Below are 8,776 nucleotides of genomic sequence, written 5' to 3'. Positions count from 1 at the left end.
AAACCGGGGTGCAGGGGAATCATACACTTTTTTTTTCATTTTTTGCACATAAACATGCTCCCGTACTATTATACCACACATACACGAGACGATTATCCTGTCCACTTATCCGGTCTTACACCTTTTGGACTTTTTCAGCTTTCCTCAGTTGTGGTTTACACCTTCATTTGTTCTGTTGTACATGTTTTTATGTTAAGAAATTCGATATCATATTGAGCCTCTACTTCTATACTTCTTAAAACAATGTTCAAGTATGTTATCCTGCAAAAGTAGTTTCAGGCAGCAACATTACTGTCTGAACAATTGAGAACTGATATGCTTTAGTTGTGAGTGACCTATATACACTAGTATGCTAGTATCTAGTAATGAGAATAAAATACACCTCTGTTTTTTTCTTGAGGTACATCCAGTTTTGAACTATTTTAACCCCATCTCATATGCACGTGCTAGTATTCAATCCGGATCATTGTCAGTATTTTTGGGGTTATATCACAAATGCACAGCAATTCTTATAATAATGATGAGCTCGGTTATAAAAATAACAAACAAATGTGAGATGGCAACTTAACATGTGTGTGAGTAAAATCTTTTAAATATAGATGTGTAGTCAACTAGATCTTATTGCAATGAATTCTTTTTATATTGATGTTTACCGAATTGAGCTATATAAGACCTATATGTGCTTGAAGATTTAACAGCAAGAAAAAAACTACAAATTAACAACGTGGGTGAAGTGCTCAATAAAGTCCTTCAAGATATTGTTGCTCTCAATGATGAATTTATACCAATGTTCGCATTTTGCAAAACTACTGGAGGAAGAAACTATAAACAGGCTAATTTGACAGAATTGTCTATTTATTTGTTTCAGTTCATAACCTTTAGATTGTTAATAGATTAGTAGGATTAATAGTTTGATTTGCTATAATTTTACATCAAAGTGTCAGATTTTTTAATCGAAAATATGATTTTATTAAGAAATAATTCATGGGGGGCTTGAATGTATCGTGATTTTACTACGAGTTGGCCCTTTATGACAAATATTTTACCCTGAGCGTTAGCGAGGGGTTAAATTTCGACATAAAGGGACAACCCGTGGTAAAATATAGATATATTCAAGCCCCGATGAATTATTTCGATTCTAACAGGACAAATACGTCAATTCTTTTGGATAAAAGCGCTCAAGGTGGAGACAAATATTTGCCGTTCTCATAAATAAACGCACTATTAAATTGACGTAAAAGAACGGAGCAAACTGAATTACTGACATGTTTAATTATTTAAAATAACGTATTTAGATAGTTTTGGATGAATTTAAATTATAATTTACTTATATGTCTAACATGTATAAAAAAAATGGCTTATACCACATTTTAGCATCGTTTGTTTACGTTTCCTTGTTGTGATGACTTTCGGAATCACAAACGTGAATTTTCCCGTAAAATGCTTCTATGACGTCGGGTTCCTCATTCATTTAAAAAAAACATATGACGTGGGGGTACAATGGGAACAGCCCATGAAATATATTCATATTTTACCACTGGTGTGTACTCAAAGCGTTTGAAGGACGTCATGTTAGAATATACATTTCAAACTTAAAAGTAAAGATTAGACGACAACCACTGCATCATGAAAAAAGGCAACAGAATTATATCGGTGTTCAAACGCCATAAATCGATTAAGAGAAAACAAATCAAGGTTACAAATTTAAGCCTAGGAAAACTAATAAACTTAATGATGATTACTTATTGTGTCTTTTTTTTTTTATTCGAGCGTCACTGATGAGACTTTTGTAGACGAAACGCGCGTCTGGCGTAAAAACAAAATTTCATGGTATCTATGTTCTATAATGAGTTATCAAACAAAAAGGAACAACAGTAACACTGAAGTGCAACAAACTAAAACGCCAACTGAACTTTGATAAAAACGAACTACTTGATAAAAATTCGTATGTGATTTTCATATATGGGAATACGTTGGCATGATTGGTCGAGAGGACTTTCGGTAGTTGATCTTGACTTTGGTTATTTTTCGACAGACGACGTTGACCGAACTTCCTTCCGTAACCAAAGTAAAACAAGATGGTGGCGAGAATAACACAGACGTTAACAAATTTTATTTTCACTGCACGTTAATCGTTAAATAAAATAATAAACACAAAAACATTCGTTTGAATAATTAAAAGAGCTTTTGCAGTTTATTTTTTATCAGATAGCAAATTTCATTGAGTAAATATTTTTGCGTTAACCAACAAATATTGTCAAGCGCCAGGCCTATTAAATGACATAAAATTTAATTAACGTGTAATAAAGGTAACGAGTGTATAAAATTATATTCCCTATCTCCAATTGTAAAGAATTTGTAAGGATTTAAAAAAACGCCTTTATAAAGGAATTTATTGGTGTATAAACTGGACCAAGTCACTCACAAACATATCATAAAAGTCTATCAGAATTTTATTTGTTTGTGAGTGAATTGGTCGAGTTTATACACCAATAAATTCCTTTAAAAAGACGTTTAATCATACAACAACTGCCATATTCCTGACTAAGAACAGAATGGTGAGTGGAACCTGTTTTATGGCTAGTCAAAACTCCCGCTTATATGGTAGTGTTGAAAATATCGCTAAAATGACAACAGTCATGACAAAAATACAGTATAAACACAAGCAAGAACAATCATCACAGAGAAAGGCAAAAAAAAAAATAATATAACAGTCGACACAGAAAGCAGACGGCAGGACAAAATAAAAAATCTTCCATCAAATTCAGACATCACAAACATTGAAACACTTAAATAACGAACTTTATACAATTATTTTCATAATAACAGTCCAAACAATTTTCCTAACAATGAAGGTATTGAAAGGCAATTTTATAATTATTAAGATTATAAACGATAAGACAACACAACATCAAACCAGAACCGTAACAGAAACATCAATTAAAAATACACGAATGTTGGATGTACAAAATACCGAGACACGTCGTATAGCAATGCAAATTCTCAATCGGCATATCAGTCACTTTCGGAAATTGGCAACCAGACGAGATAGATGTAAAACACAATTTAAGACGAAATGGCATAAGTTAGTATAGATACAGACTCATCTGAAAGATCAACCAATTCTTGATGGTTTCCATAAAATTTACCGGCTGTCTTTTTTTAATCTTTCCTTCTCATTAATCTAATGGAGCAGTTTCTGTGTAAGGAGCCTCTCCTGTATAGAATTAGAGTTAGAAAAGTGTGAGCATGCACGAGCATAATGTATAAAATAAGATTTGTAGTAGCCGTACGACGGAGCAGAGTGTATGTTACTGCTGAAAAATGGGAAACTGATAATTAGGAAGTTGAAATCATTGCGTTTATTATATATTTTAGTGTATTATTGTCCATCCATGTCAATATTCAAGAAAATATCAAGGTATGAAGCAGTCCTGCTTGTGTCAAGATCGTTGGGATATGTGAGATGCAAGTTCTGACTGAAATATGGGTTATTCAGTGATAGGACATCATAAATATATCTGAAATTGAAATCAAAGAATTATGCCTGGTGCTTTTTACTTTAGGTCATTTAGAAGGTTTTGCATGAATTTTGCTCCATACGAGAAAAAAACAAGTCAACCAGAGGGTGTGAACAATGACTACCCATTAATTTTTGGTGCGGTTTGTGTTGCTTAGTCTTTAGTTTTCTATGGTATGTGTTGTGTACTATTATAAGTCTGTTTTTCTTTTCCTTTTTTAGCCATGGCGTTGTCAGTTTATTTTCGATCTACAATTTTGACTTTCTGTCTGGTATCTTTCGTCCCTAATACCGTCTGTGTTGCAAAATCATACCTTCAAACTCAAGAAATATATTGTCGAATAAAAGTCCCAGCATTTTGATAATATCTTCTTCATTGTATTTTTAATAGAATGAGAGTTGTTCTTAAAAAAATAAGAATTGTTATGACCGAAAACAAGATATTCATTTCTACGATTCCCATTGTTTTAGAAAAAGCTCTGTTTAATGAAATGGCGAATTAAGCATTGGGATTAGTTGTGTAAATAGTAGAAAAATCAAAGGTCTTATTGTTGCTTCATAATTGTAGAGATTGTGATCCAAGATTAAGCAATAGATCTTTACAGTTTTTGAGAAATATCTGATTGACACCACTTGTTGAATGTATTTAATCACAATAATTATATTTGAAGGCCATCATTTAATGTGTATAGAAAAAATAGTAGTCAACACTTTAGAAAGATATTTAAGTCTGTTATACAAATAATTACAAATTTTTAAGTGATATAAAATATTGATGATGCGATTTTTCTAATACATGTATACGTACGACAATGTATTTACAATTGAACAAAAAGTTAGGCATTTGTGTAATGTTATAGCAGTTGTGACAACTCGACTTTACTTGCACGTAAAAATATACATTTAAGTTATCGTCATGAAAATAGTTGAATCAATAAGTTTAATTTTGCAATGTATAAAGAATTCGTTTACTAAACGAGCTGTTTGTTTGTTATACACAAGTCTAGTGAAATTAGACAATTCATTTTTTCCAGCAAAATATCATATTTTTAAACATCGGCTAACTGCTGGCACATAAAATCATGAATATTTTTGTTATTATCAAATAAAATATATCATAATTATCAACATTTAGTTGTTTGAAACAGTTTACTGAGAAAACTGATCGCATGTTTAATTGTATTTTAAGTATATAGTTTAAAATTAGGTATTTTGTTGATACACGCTGTATACATTGAAATAATGATTGGTTTTAGTCATTTTATTAAATACACAAAAGAATAAACTAGGTAGAGGACACTTAGACACAACATTCGAACTTTTAACAAATGTTTGCTTAAAATAGAAACAATGCAACTCGTAAGTTTGCAATATGTGAAAATAGATTAATGATTTTCAACAAAAAGTATGAATGAAATTGTTGGCGAATTATAAATAAAATGTAAATAAGACATAGGAATGTGATTTGATATTGTAGGAATATAAAGTGTATATATAATAGTGATCATTGTCCCAGAAAAAATCGTTCCTTCAACATCCTTTCATTTAAACCCGCTGCATTTGTTTACACCAGTTCTAAGTCAGGAACCTGATGTTCCTTGGTTGTCGTATATTGATGTGGTTCATAAATGCTTCTCGTTTCTCGTTTTAATATAGACTACACTGTTGGTTTTCCTGTTTGAACGGTTTAACACTTGTCAATATTTATGACCTTTTATAGCGTGTGTGAGCCAAGACCTTTATAGCTTATCTGAGCCAAGGCTCCGTGTTGAAGGCCGTACTTTTATCTATAATGGTTTACTTTTCAAATTGTTACTTGAAAGGAGTGTTTTTTATTTGCACTACTAACATCTATATAATATAAAAAAAAGATATTGTTTACTCAGATATCTAAATTAAGTGCATTGTTCCAATAGTTATGATAATGTTTCACTAAACCATAAATGTTCAATTTAAATTGTTCAATTTGATTGATTATAAAATCATATTATGACATCAGTACCATAGAATCAGCACAAAGTGTAACAATGACTAATTTCTAATTTTCATAAAAATAAAAAAATCTATGTAAACACAACAAGGCTACATTATTAGAAACGCATTGTATTATCTTTTAGACTTACGATGTACTTCTTGATATGTAAATGACTTTTATAAACAATATAAATCTTGCTGAATTGTTTCTTTATTTTTACGGTACTCTATCTTTTAATTTCAATATCCACTAAATTTTCATTTCAGGTACACGTACGTAGTACATAACAGTACAGGAAGATAACTCTGTAAAAATCAGCTGAACGTTTTAATCATTTTCTGTTTTTAAAGGAAATATGAAGCTTCCTGATATCAGAACTAGTGTTGTTCAGATTTCTATATATTCAATGAAGGTTTTCAAATAAAGTTTTCTAGGTCAGTTTTATTGAAAAATTTTATATTTTTGTCATGAAGTCAAAGTAAATATATATATATTTTTTTTTTTAACTATTATGAAAATTAAACAAGCCAAATTATTTTTAGGCAAGGTGTTCAGTACCACCTAAATAAATGACAAATTGGTTACTTTTTTCTCTAATTTTATATGAATGAACTGGAAATAAAGGATACCAGAAATAAAGCCGGTCTATCTCGTGTCTTTACTAACATCGACAAATCGACACTGAAGGTCGGTTGACAACTAAACTTCGCGACAAAATACTAGATGATATCAATTTTTCCTAATATAAACTTTCAATTTCTGTGTAGCAACATTTTCCATAACAATGATGGTATTGGAAAGAAATTTTTATAATTATTTTGACTAAAACGATAAGAGATAACAATTATCGAATCGATCCATAACAGAAACGTGAAAAATAAATACCATAATATTAGATGTATAAAATACTGAGACACGTAGATTTATAATGCAAATTATCACTCGGTAAATGCATATCAGTCATATTTGGGTAAAGTTCACGTTTAGTACTCATCAGACACACGACACAGATGTTAAAACACAATTTAAGACGATGTTAAAATGTCATTTGTTAGTTGAGATACAGACTCATCGTATAGATCAACCTACGTTTGTTGGTGTCCATCAAATTTACAGGGTGTCATTTTTAATCTGTCCTCCTTATAACTCTGTTGGAGCAGTGTCTGTGTAAGGAGCACACTCCTGTATATGTTGTCAGTATACTGGATCATGCACGGGCATAATGTATAAAATGAGACATGTGATTACCATACGACGGAGCGGAGGGTATGTTACTGCAGATAATTGGGATTTGAAATCATCGCGTTTGGCTAGCCAAAAAAACAGGTTCAAGTCACCATTTTTTTCTTAGAAGTCCTGTACCAAGTTAGGAAAATGGCAATTGTTATATTATAGTTCGTTTCTGTGTGTGTTACATTTTAGTGTTGTGTTTCTGTTGTGTCGTTGTTTTTCTCTTATATTTGATGTGTTTTTCTCGGTTTTAGTTTGTAACCCGGATTTTTTTTTTCTCAATCGACTTATGAATTTCGGACAGCGGTATACTACTGTTGCCTTTATTTGTCATAGATTGTAGTGTAAAATTGTCGAATATGGAGGACAAGCAAGGTATGAATCATTTTTTCTTGATCGGTGGGATATATGAGATGCAAGTTCTGACTGCAATATGGTTTAGTTGGTGATACAATCACAAAAACAAGTCAACCAGAGGGTGTACACTATGAGTACCCATTGGAATACCGACTGTCTGTGGAAATATCAATCCACCAAATTTTAATAAATAAATTGTCGATTAAGAAATCAAGCTTTAAATAGTATCTTCTTCATTGTTTTCTCCAAAGACTCAGTGTGATTATTAAAAAAAAAACGTATTATGACCCAAAATAAGTCATTAATATCTTCGATTCCCATTTGTACATAAAAAGCTCTTTTTTGTGAGATGAGTGACTGTAAAGCGTATAACAATTTTAAGTAGTTGATCTTTAGAATTTGGGAAAATCCACAGCTGATGATACCACCGAATATTTAATGACAATATTTTTGAAGGCCATATTTTATTGTAGAAAGAACAGTAGCCAACACTTTAGAAAAATATTAAGTCGAACATCTGAGTCTGTGATATGAATAATTATAAAATTGATATACAATTTTGATGAAGCAATTTTGCTAATACGTACGACAATGTCATCACAATAGAACACAAATAAGTTAAGCATTTGGATAATGTACGGTCGGTGATCTGCAGTTCGTTATTGTGGTTTTAAAAATTCGACCTTACTTTCACGTAAAATTGAAGCTACCGTAATGAATTTAAATTTTCGCTATGTTTGTTGTTGAATTTTCACAACATATGGGGCAGGTCCCGTTTTGAAGAAAGGATCACTACGTTTCGGTACGCTTCGTTACGTTTATTCGAATTTCGCTACGCTTTCAAAAAACGTAATAAAACGTAGCTCTTGAAACGTGACAATGTGATTGGGGCTTTAGGTAGCAATACACAGTTAGAAGTTTAGTTTCGCATTATGGCCCCTGTGAATTTTTTAAATATGAAAGTTTTTGTACAATAAAATAGATTTTTAGATAATTGAAGAATATTATAGCCTTCTTAGTGGGTTCATATGAACATTTAGATTGTTTTTAACATGTTTTATAGGCCATTTATATGATTGACAGTCCGTATTTTCCTATTCGTACCGTCCATAGGTCCATTAATTATTGTAGTGTTTATGTATCAACAAAGTTTTTGCGCTCGATCTTTTAAATTCAATTTTATGGAAAAACGAGCAGAAATGCATATGATTTTTTTTGGACCACTTGATAGATATAAACCTATGGATTCAGGAAAGGTATCACTGTAATTGATTGAAATTTTTCTTTAGACCAAATTTTGGAGACTTTTGTGACATGTTCACCCCCTTTTGTGCTATATTTTGTAACTATTAAAGAAATGCAGATTGTTGCCATGTTTACACCCAAAAGGGATTATATTTCACCCTTATGACCATGAGAAATAAAATCTATGGAAGATTCTCGTTCTATAAGTATATACATGCATAACACGCATATATAAAGCCTTCTTTGTCAGACAGGAGGTGAAAGAGGGTGTTTAAAAATTTATTTTAAGTTTTTTTCCTAACTGTGTGTTGCTACCTTACACAGAGGTATGGTGCAATATATAGATAAATTCACTATTTCCGTCAAAAATAAATGGTATTTTTGTTGTTGTTTCTTTTACAGTTTTTATACATCGAAAAATTGCTGTCACAGGAAATCGTGATAATTCT

This window comes from Mytilus edulis, chromosome 10 (genome assembly GCF_963676685.1).
Source record: "Mytilus edulis chromosome 10, xbMytEdul2.2, whole genome shotgun sequence".
Classification (NCBI taxonomy): Eukaryota; Metazoa; Mollusca; class Bivalvia; order Mytilida; family Mytilidae; genus Mytilus; species Mytilus edulis.
This window is presented reverse-complemented; position numbering follows the sequence as displayed.